Source organism: Coffea eugenioides, chromosome 10, assembly GCF_003713205.1.
Source record: "Coffea eugenioides isolate CCC68of chromosome 10, Ceug_1.0, whole genome shotgun sequence".
Taxonomy (NCBI): domain Eukaryota; kingdom Viridiplantae; phylum Streptophyta; class Magnoliopsida; order Gentianales; family Rubiaceae; genus Coffea; species Coffea eugenioides.
Genome location: NC_040044.1, coordinates 22,384,523 through 22,396,989, shown reverse-complemented (window position 1 = coordinate 22,396,989; position 12,467 = coordinate 22,384,523).

Below are 12,467 nucleotides of genomic sequence, written 5' to 3'. Positions count from 1 at the left end.
AACTAGCTATTATAGCAACGATTACATTTAGGGTTCTTAAACTTTCGATTCTGGTTTAGATTTGGTTTGGATTTTATTTCATTTACATTTTCAATTTCTTTGGTTTAAACATTTGTTGTTATATAATTGATTCTAAAAAATTATGACAATAAATGTAGAAAAAAAATATGAACTTTATTGTATTGTTATGTGCAAGGAAAAAGAAAAAATTATGCAAAATTTTAAAAGAAAACCTTATTGTTTATTAAATTGGATTGGTTATGAATTTATATTAGTTATGAGGTCTAGACTTACTAAAGAAGTGAGACAATAGATTGTTTAGTTAGGATTGGGACTGTTGGTGTTTGGGTGCTGATGATGCAGTAGTAGAAGTGTAGAAAGTGAAGGGGTTACATGAGCACCATTTGTTAGAGAATCATTATACTACCAAAATGCAAGCATGAATCAAAGATTCATAGTAATGATAGTAAACTCTCAATAATTGGTAAAAACCAACCAAGCTTGATATAATAATTGATAAAAGACTAATTATAAAAGTCTTAGGAAAGCCCATTTATAGGCTACAAATGTCCTACTCTAGAAAAGAAGCAAATACCATTAAAAATTCTAACAAACAAAGCTATGTATTTGGCTGCAACGATGTCTAGCGCCAATGTACGGCCTATCATAGGGCGGGATGTTGTTTGGTCCATTATTCCTAAATTTTAGATGCGTTCTATACTAGTAATAATAATAATAGTAACCTAATAAAAAGTAATAAAAAGTAATAAAATTACTAATAAAATTCTACGACTACACATGTTTCTTAATCCTAATTAACTTTTGGACAGCTCTATTGATACAGAATAATGGATTGAAGAACCAAAAATTCCTTGTTCTCTATCAGACTCATCCTCTTAAGAAGAACTTGCTCTCAAGTTCTATGGAGAATCTCGATACATGAGCAAGTGAACAAATTAATGATCCTTCCACAAATCTTATAGGGTTGAAATAACATCACGAGCTTGCGGACCTGACCACGAACAAGGAGTTTCACACCATTTTTCTCAAAAACCTTAACAACTTTGCCACTCTCCATGATGGAGATAAATTTTATTACTTTTCCTACAATGACATAGACCTTAGCTCATTGGCTTTTGAAAGGAAAATATTCATAAGGAGAAAAGTTTTCAATTATAATAGGTTCATCAAAATTATTATTTTCCTAGCTTAGGATAACTGTAGGAACCTCTAAATTGATAGGAGGTTAATTTGGAAATGGTGGGTCTACAAAGATTTCATCAACCTCCATATTTGCAAATTCATCCAACCCGTCAGGCTCCTCAGTTGGAGAATTGAATTTGGGCTCGTCTACAGGGGAGGATACAAAGATTAGTTTTTTTCAACCTCTTCATCATCGGGTTCATAGATGAACCCATCCTCTTCGAACACGAGCTATTGAATCTTCAGCTCTGCTGGTTCGGATTCTCCCACAATAGGTATCATTGTAGTTTTCCAGATCTAATATTGATATGGCTGGATCCTACTACAACTCTCATAGATCTGATAACTTTCAGATCTTGAAGAGACTACACGATCACCGAAGTCGTCAAGAGCGAATCTCCCAGCTTCACACCTGCAATATGTACGTCTCTTGAAGTAACCTTTTTCTTCTAGCCTTTAGAATAGATCTTAGAGAAGACGCTCTATTTGATCATAACATGTATGGAAGCCATCTAGGTTACTTTGAAGTGCATTAGTGGCCATTACAGGAGAAGCCTGCTCTAATACCACATGATACGGCAATGGAAGCGAAGGAAGTGAAGGCATTATGCAAATACCCTCCATCAGAGAATCATTACACAAACGAAAATGTGAATCAAAGATTCATAGAAATGCGAGAAAACTCTCAACAATTGGTAAAAATGAACCAAGTTTGATTTAATAATTAATAAAAGACTAATTACAAAAGTACTAGGAAAGCCTTTTTATAGGCCACAAAAGACCTTCTATAAAAAGGAAACTGATGCGGATACGGGTGTGCAACAACTTCAACCTTGGGTCAAGGATCCTTTGCTCAACATTGGTGGTCCGATGACAAGATCAAGATCGAAGAGGGTGAAGGAAGCTTTACGAGCCTTGATCATTCACCATACAAGCAAGGAGCAAGCTAAGTTTGAAGATTTGATGGACCATGAAGTTACCTTGTTCACTTGTACGTTTGAAGTGAAAGAATGATCTCATATTTGTTAGCTTAGTTAGTAGTTGTTTTAAAGCTGCCTAGTTTAGTAGTTGTTAATCGCACAAAGGACATGTTGTCGCTGAGTTTTAATCCTTTTAGTAGATTTTATTAATTATTGGGCCTTATCGGAAAGCCATAAAGAGCTAGCTCTTTATGTGGGCCGAATTCCTCTTCCTAGTTTAGGTAAGTGAGTTGTTAATCCTTACTCCAAACGGATTTGCCCTAGTTCTAGCCTATAAAAAGGCACCTCTTGTATGAGTAAAGGGACGGAATATTACAACCAGAAATCATGAGGAATTTTCCTTCAAGTTTTTAATCGAACTTACTCCTGAATTCTTGAGTTCATAGCTTAGGATTCAAATCAGACTTTATCGATTAGTTTGTTCCCTAATCGTGGTGTCTCTTCATCCATCATTATTTGCTTAAGATTGCTGATTACTTTCGTGTGTCAGAGGTCTTGAGTTCATGAGAACAATCGAGTTCAATTTCCATTGGGAGAAAAGGTCCAACTCTGATATTACAAAGTTGGGAGGTTCTAGGAGGGTCTTCCCTAGGATTGCTCATCAGTTATGCGGATACAGGTGCGCAACAACTTCAACCTTGGGTCAAGGATCCTTTGGTCAACATTGGTGGTCCGATTACAAGATCAAGATCCAAGAGAGTGAAGGAAGCTTTACGACCCTTGATCATTCACCATACAAGCAAGGAGCAAGCTAAGTTTGAAGATTTGATGGACCATGAAGTTACCTTGTTCACTTGTACGTTTGAAGTGAAAGAATGATCTCATACTTGTTAGCTTAGTTAGTAGTTGTTTTAAAGCTGCTTAGTTTAGTAGTTGTTAATCGCACAAATGACGTGTTGTCGCTGAGTTTTAATCCTTTTAGTAGATTTTATTAATTATTGGGTCTTATCGGAAAGCCATAAAGAGCTGGCTCTTTAAGTGGGCCGAATTCCTATTCCTAGTTTAGGTAGGTGAGTTGTCAATCCTTACTCCAAACGGATTTGCCCTAGTTCTAGCCTATAAAAATGCACCTCTTGTATGAGTAAAGGGACGGAATATTACAACCAGAAATCGTGAGGAATTTTCCTTCAAGTTCTTAATCAAACTTACTCCTGAATTCTTGAGTTCATAGTTTAGGATTCAAATCAGACTCTATCGATTAGTTTGTTCCCTAATCGTGGTGTCTCTTCATCCATTATTATTTGCTTAAAATTGTTGATTACCTTTGTGTGTCAGAGGTCTTGAGTTCACGAGAACAATCGAGTTCAATTTCCATTGGGAGAAAAGGTCCAACTCTGATATTACAAAGTTGGGAGGTTCTAGGAGGGTCTTCCCCTAGGGTTGCTCATCAGTTGGTATCAGGAGCATCAGGTTAATTCTCTTTCAATTGAAGTTGTTCATATCTTGTTAGTTTGTGTCTTTTGTCAAAAAAAAAAAAAAATACTGTTCACCGTCACTGTTCACGTACTGTTTATCCGCAGTACTGTTTATCCGAACACAAAAAAATCTGTTTGGGTGTTGTGTTTTTGTGTTTTCTATCCAAATCTCGTTCTTGAGTCTGTTATACTTGTGTTTAGGTTGTTAGGGTTTAAAGACCAAAAAAAAAAAGTCACGTACCTTATATTGTTTTAGTATCCAAGTTGCTACAGTATTGCTGGAATTTTCTTTTGAGTATTGCTGAAATTCTATTTTGCCTATTTCTTGAGTATTGGTTGTTGTTCTTGCAAACCTTGGACACCACAACATAAATTGGGGAAGTTCTTGAGCTTCTTGAACTAAATTCTTAAAGTTCTTGGACCACCAAATCTTGTTTTGAAAGTTCTTGAACAATAAATCAAGAACTAGGGTTTTCTTGGAATTTGCATAACTTTTCATCTATTTCTTGAACTTGTTGGTGTGACCTTAATTTGTGTTCTTTGAAGAGCCAAAGCAAAAAAAAAAGGACGAAAAAATGAAAAAAAAGGAAGAAGAGAAGGAATCGGCTCTCACACAAAGGAAATCAGGTTTTCAAATCTTGATTGGTTTCCCAAACTTGAGTTTCCAAATCTTGAATGGTTTCCAAATCTTGAGCTTCCAATCTTGATTGAATTCCAACGACCCCAAACGACCTAACCAGCCCCAAACACACCCAAATCAGTTTCCAAAACCAAACCTAAACTGCCACAAACACCTTAGCCAAACCGCCTTAGAATTCTTGAGTTTCTAAAATCAGTTGAGCTAGTTTTTGCGAGCCAATTTGACTGAAATTTGAGGAATGGTTCTTACATTATTTTAGCACCCCAAAAGCACCATTTACCCTCCAAAATACTGACCAGAAACTCAGCAAAACAGCAGCTCAAAAAAGTTCCAGCTTCGGGTAGAGTTTTTTTTCTAGGATTTGCAAAATTCTGCTTTGTGTCTTATTACTTGCTTATAGGGTAATTAATTCTGGAATTTTTGAGAGTTTGAGTTGTTTTAAGAACTTCGAGAAGGAAAATTGAGAGTGAGTGTGTTTCCTTGAGTGATACACGAGTGCTTTACAAGGTAGACTAGGATACACTTGTTTTGCAGGTTTGACAATATGTCTCAAGAGGGGAACATACCCGAGCCGTTTGAGACCAACGTGTCACTCAAACTGGTGCTCCAAGCTCTTCGAAAACAAGCGGAGAGACATGAATTTGTGATGACACAATTATCCGACAGGTTGGCTGCCATTGAGATGCGAGGTATTGGAGATACACACAATAGGGTTTCGAGTGTTCAGAATGATGATCATGATGCGGATGATGAGGGATATCATTCCAACACCTCATTTCGATCAAGAAAAAACCAAAGGGGAGCTAGGGAACACAAACATAAACCCAAGCGAGAGAACGAATCTCTCAAGAGGAGGGGTTCCATGCAATCTACCTCTTTAAAACCGGTTTATACAAGAGGTGATAAAAGGTTCATTCAACATTTTCTAGGCCTAAACCTAGAGTTGAACCACCTCATGAGGAGTCATTTTGGGAGACATATCAACGTCTTCTACACCAAAAACAAATCGAGTCAAATGGATGCTATCAAAGTGAGTTTTCTAAGAAGGAGGTAGCTGACCCTATTCCCAACAAAGGAGTATCTCATCCTATTGAACCATTTGTTGAGGAGGTTGATAATGAGAAAACAATCGAGGGTGTTAAGCTAGATAAAGAGATGGAAAAATCTGATGAGATGAGTGGTAAAAAGGAAGAAAAAAGAGAAAGTGAGCCGATTTTGAGCAAAAATGTGAGGGCTTATTGTTTTTCTAACGAACTTACCTTTGCTTTATTTAGTGTTTCTTCGTTTGTGCAGATTAAGCAAAGTCAAGTGAAGTTAGTCATGCCATGCTCCCTTCCAAAGTCACTAGCTTCCATGGAGTTTGTCTTTTAGGAATTGAATCTATTTGGAATCATCTCATGGAACAATTTCAATTCAAATCTGTCCATACCAAAGGGGAATCAAGTCAAACCCACCATGAAGGGAGAATTCCAAATTTTGACTCTCATTTGCTACCTATGGTTCATTCATCATCTTTACCTTCTTTTGAGTATAATTTCCATCCTAACACTTGTATTCTTATGTAGATTTTGAAGGAAAGTGTAAAAGGCTAGCAATGCCTTCTCAAGTTGAATCAATTAGTGGAAGGAATAATGAAGTGGCAAAGGGAGTTTTCACACTTAAAACTTGTTCTATACCTTCTTACCATTTAGTTGATGATGTACCATTACTTCTTTACCCAATTTCAAATTTGTTTCAAGTTGAAGGTTATTTTGTTTTTGTAGGTTGTAAAGCTGTCCAAAATTTTCCAGTTTTGATTAAAGACTTACAACCTGATTTCGTGCTTATTCCAACTAAAGGTGGTGATCTTTCATGCTTATTCACACATCCAAAAGCTGGTGGCCAAGTGCTCAATTTGTCAACTTCAACTTGTGCTAGTTCGAGTAACCCTCATGAAGTAGAATTCAATTGTTTGCTACCTTATATGTTGGAAGATGAGAAATTGTGTGTCACGCAAGATCCCAAAGCTGTCCTCCACGAGTTGTTTAGTGCCGCATCCATGCAACACGTTGCTCCCATTGTATCCAGGCAACATGATTCAAATCAATGTCTACTAGTGCTGGATTTTACACCTATGCACAATCAAGGTGCCAATGTGAAAAATCCATGACCAAAGGTTTTGGATTGCCATCTGGGATTTTCACACGCCTTACACAAGCTCTTTCCTACCTTGGCGCATGTCCTTGTTTGAGAGCTTCCCGAAGTTGACCAAACGACATGCAACATGGCTCGTAGTCACTCATCTATTTCCAATATTGTTGTCCTTTAAACGCACCGTCGATTTGTGAACAAATCACTTTCAAGAGGAGACTTTGAAGATTCGAGGATGAATCTTTTCGAGGAGAGAGGGAATGATGCGGATACGGGTGCGCAACAACTTCAACCTTGGGTCAAGGATCCTTGGTCAACATTGGTGGTCCGATGACAAGATCAAGATTCAAAAGGGTGAAGGAAGTTTTACGAGCCTTGATCATTCACCATACAAGCAAGGAGCAAGCTAAGTTTGAAGATTTGATGGACCATGAAGTTACCTTGTTCACTTGTACGTTTGAAGTGAAAGAATGATCTCATACTTGTTAGCTTAGTTAGTAGTTGTTTTAAAGCTGCCTAGTTTAGTAGTTGTTAATCGCACAAAGGACATGTTGTCGCTGAGTTTTAATCCTTTTAGTAGATTTTATTAATTATTGGGCCTTATCGGAAAGCCATAAAGAGCTGGCTCTTTATGTGGGCCGAATTCGTATTCCTAGTTTAGGTAGGTGAGTTGTCAATCCTTACTCCAAACGGATTTGCCCTAGTTCTAGCCTATAAAAAGGCACCTCTTGTATGAGTAAAGGGACGGAATTTACAACCAGAAATTGTGATGAATTTTCCTTCAAGTTCTTAATCGAACTTACTCCTGAATTCTTGAGTTCATAGCTTAGGATTCAAATCAGACTTTATCGACTAGTTTGTTCCCTAATCGTGGTATCTATTCATCCATCATTATTTGCTTAAGATTGCTGATTACCTTCGTGTGTCAGAGGTCTTGAGTTTACGAGAACAATCGAATTCAATTTCCATTAGGAGAAAAGGTCCAACTTTGATATTACAAAGTTGGGAGGTTCTAGGAGGGTCTTCCCCTAGGATTGCTCATCAGAAACAAATACAACTAAAAAACCCTAAACGAACAAAGTTATGTATTTGGCTGCCATGATGTCTGGCACCTGACTTACGGCTGCTCATAGGGTAGATCTTCAATTGGTCCATTATTCCTAAATTTCAAATTTGTTCCATATTTGTAATAATAATAAATAAATAAATAATAGTAATAAAACTACTAATAAAATACTATGACTACCCATATTACTCAACCCTAATTAACTTTGGAAAGCCCTATTGATACAAACCATGGATTGAATAACCAAGAACTCCTCGTTCTGTATCAAACTCCTCTACTTAAAAAGAACTGGGGAGGGAGTGCTCGCGCAACGTACAGGTGTTTGGTACCTGTGGCTAAAGAGGATTTTAAAGTAGTTGTTTGTTGGTGGTTGTGTTGTTATTTTGTGGAGTTTCGAAAGTATTTAAACTGATAGAAGAGTAAGTGAATGAAGATAAGAGTGGGATATCATATTAAACGATAATATTTCATAGCATAGGTTTCAATAATAGATTGTCTGCAAAGGCCATTTAAATCTCCCATTCTTTAAATTATTATTCAATTTGCATTTCACACATTACAGGTAATTTCATTAGCTATATGCCTATTCTTGGGGTTAAAATGTTAATTAACCTGTTGATCAATAAGGATTATAGCGTCTATAAAAAAAATCATTTAAGTTTCCCTTTTTTCAAATTATTATTCAATTTAGATTTCATGGATTACAAGTAATTTCATTAGCTATATGTCTATTATTGGGGTTAAAATTCAAAGCCACACCCATTCTTGTATAGTGTGAGGTTTTGTTTTGCATCTTTTTGGTTTTCTTTTCGGTTCATCTTTTTAGTTTTTCGTAGCAATTTTAGTTTGGTTTATCTATATAAGAAAGCATTCATTGGTCTATAATATGAGAAAGCACTCATTGAAGTTGTTTGCATGAAGGAGTTTCTACAAATTCATCACTGCCTAAGGAAATTGAACCATTTCTATTTCCTCTGCTTAATTAGAAGGTTTATGTGAAACACTATCAATATGAATGGCTTAGAAGGTGTTTATTCTATTAATTCATCAGTAGCTAAATAATTCAAATTCAAATTAGCAGCATACCATGTAACTTACCAATTCGCAATTCTTCACTATCAAATGAATTCCATATATGAATTACTTACTACATGCAATAGAAAACACACCATAACTAAACTAATTAAGTTGATTTTTGGCTTACCTTATTCCAGATACCCTCGGAAAACTTTTTCTTGCAGTTGCTCCAAACCTATTACATCATAAGCACACCATTCAAATTACACAGACCAACCAAATTTGTGAAAAAATCATAATATTATAGCTAAATTATACAACCAGATTTTCAAACTTTGTGATAGAAGCAGTCATGCAACGCTACACAACACCAAAACCACCCACATAAACAATAAAATTAAGAAACAAAACTCATCTCAAACTAAACCACCAGAAATAATTTCGCCTGAAAATCATTTTGGAATGCAGAGTATAAAGACAACAAAAACAACCCAATCCCAGAAGTCGAAAAAGAAAAGCTGAAGAATGTGAAGGAGAAGGCATTCGAACAACCATAACTGATGCTGAGACATAAATTCATTAACATACTCATGTTTTCTTTAGTTTAATTGAGATCTAAATGGCAATGACAATTGAATATGTTTCAGGCAATTGAATGTCCTCAAGCGGTAAGATTACGGCAAAATGTCTTCATTTCAATTGCACAATAAATACCACACTTCAAGTAAATGTGTCTATAACATCATTTAAGTAATTACACCAATACATAAGCTGGTATGACTTGTACCCAATGCAAAAAAGATTATAAAATAATCCCAGATTCCAAAAATATCCAAATAGCTCCATAAATAAACGCTTTAAATGTACAAACATGAAGATATTTCCGTAAACATACCAAAACACATGCTACTATCACTTGTACCTAAAGCTAAAAATAAACTCCACATCATTCCACATTCCAAAAATGATCCCGTCCATGCGGTTGAAATTCAAAACCCCTCGTTGACCACAACTCATTCTTATATAGTATAAGGACTCGCCCTCAAGTTTTATTAAGAACTCGATACATGAGCAAGTGAACAAACCAATGATCCACCCACAAATCTTATTGGGACTGAAATAACAACATGAACTTGTGCATCTGGCCACGAACAAGGAGCTTCATACCGAATTCTTTAAAAACCTCAAACTCAACAACTTTGTCACTCTCCATGGTAGAGATAAATTTTAGGGATAATTTCACAAACCTCCCTTGAGGTTTTCAACAATTACAGAGAGCTCCCCTCAAGTTTTAAAAATTACATATACCTCCCCTACTTTTAATGTTTAGTAACAATGTAGGTCCAACAAGATAGATTTTCTCACAAAAATCCTAAATTGCCCTTTTGTACAAAACTAAGAAAGAAAAATATAGTATAATCAATCTTTTTTCCACACTTTGCATAAATCAAAAGCCTAATCCTTAACAATCATTCAAACATAAGTTCTAAAACCAAATAGCCATCCAAACAATTTCAAATTGCATATACAATATCAATGCTTGCCACACAAAAAAATAAAAAGAAAAAAACACACACACAAACCCCATTGACAACCAGTTGTACCCTAAAATTAATTATCAATACTCAAGTACTTTTTTAATACAAGTTAGTCTGACTTAGAATTGCCATTATAACCCTTCTATGGCATTAAAAATATTAATATCTCAAAAGTAGAGAATAAATTCTACCTCCATAATAAAATCATAATAGAAAAAATTCTAATCTAATGAAAGAAATCCTTATGTAATTATTGACATTTTATAAAAGATTTTTTTAACAACAAATAAAATATGACAAATTCTACATCTTTAGTTTTTCTAATTTCATCATTTTCATTATTTATTTTTGTATCACTGCGAGTCTCTTTATTTCCTTCTAATTTAACACATAATCTGCTCTCTCTGTTGATTTTATAATTTCAATTTACTAATATTCATAAAATTGAAGATAATAAAAAGAGATTATATTAATTAGAAAAGAAATGAGTGAAAATAGATAAGAGACAGAAAAATGGATTTTTTTGGGCTTTGTAAATTTATTGATATGAACCCTCTTTTGAATACTTGAGAGTTTTCTTGAGTTATTTAAATCGAACTTATCAATCAAGTACACACCTTGGTTGTGGCATTCTGCTATCAATACTTTTGGTTCGCTAAATCGTTCAATTGTGGGTTGAGATTCAATTCAAGTTTCATAATCTTAAGGTTTAGAAGAGCCAAGGGTTCTGCTTCAACTTGATTTCTTCATCTAGATCTAGGGCTACGTAGGATACAAGTTCATACCTTCGGGCGGGTTCGTATCATTTATTGCCTTAAATTTAAAATTGTCTACCAAATAGAGGGCATTATAGATATTTTACTATGCCAAGGGAGGTAAATGTAATTTTTTAAACTTGAGGGGAGCTGAGCAAAATTGTCGGAAACCTCAAGGGAGGTTTATGAAATTATCCCTAAATTTTATTATTTTTCCTACAATGACATAGACGTCAACTCGTTGGGTCTTGAAAGGAAAATATTCAAAAGGAGAGACATTTTCAACACTAATATCTCCGCCAAAATTATTATTTTCCTAGACCAGAATAACTATAGAAACCTCTGAATTGACAAGAGGTGAATCTGGTGGTGATGAGTCTACAAAGATTTGATCAACCTTCATATTTGTGAATTCATTCAACCCATTGGGCTCCTTAGTCGAAGAATTGAATTTGGCTTGTCTATGGGGGAGAATACAAAGATTGGTTCAACCTTTTCACAATCAAGTTCGTAGACGAACTCATCATCTTCAAACTCAAGTTACTGAATATTCAGCTCTACTAGTTCAAATTTTCCTACAATGCGTAGTGTTGTAGTTTTGAGGATCTGATATTGATATGGATGGATCCTTCTATGATTCTCACGAATTTGATAACTATAAGATCTCAAATAGACTGTATGATCATTGGAGTCGTCAGGAGCAAATCCCTCGGTTGCACGCCTATGTCATGTATGTCTCTTGAAGTAACCTTTTTCTTTTAGTCCATGGTATAGATCTTGGAGAAGACTTTCTATATGATCACAACGTGCATGGAAGTGATCCAGGTTACTTTGAAGTGCATCAGAAGTTGTTGCAAGAGAAGCTTGCTCTGATACTGCATGACATGATAGTGAAAGCGTAAGAAGTGAAGGTGTGAGGACCCGTAAATTTCCCTTATTTTTATATTATTTATTTTATTTTCTCGTATGCATTTTCTTCATTATACCTTATTATATTGATTTTTCCAGACATTTTATAAGTGAATTGAGTTTTTAAAACATTTTTCTGATATAAGTTAGTTCATATTAAGTTTGGAGTGTATAGTGAACGTGGGACCCGCTAGTGCGTTAAGTGAGAGAAATTCGGCCAATTGGTTCTTGGATTTTGACCACTATTCACTAACTTTACTAAAACCCAAAATTGGCCAATAATCATCTTCATTCTTTGAGCATCTTGGCCGAGTTTCACAAGAAAAAAAAAAGAAAGAAAGCCTTCACTTATTCCTTCCATTCCTTGCTTTGATCTTGTAAACCAACCGTTAAAACTTTGATTTGCTCCATAAAAACCTTTCTCTTGGTAGGATTAAGGAGAGTGGTGGAGTGGTTTGAGAAGAAAAGGTGTTAAGTTGCAATCTTTCTTGAGTTGTAAGGTGAGTTACTAAGAACTTCTTCCTTTGTCCTTAATAATGTTAAATTAGTGGCTTTAGTGGCTAAATATGTTGCTTTGTGGTATGTTTTATGGTTAAAGGTAGAGTTTTGATGGATTTTTGATTTGTTAGTAATTTTTCTGTTTTAATATAGTAATTATTGTTTAGTCATGGATTGATGGTTTGTTATAGTGTAAAATGGAGTTGTTATATGTTGGATATGATTGGTTGTGGAAAATTTCTGGTTTGGTGTGAAAATTCCAGATTAGGGTTTCAAGTAACCCCTGTTCTGCCCGGTTCTGTTATGCTAGGTTAGA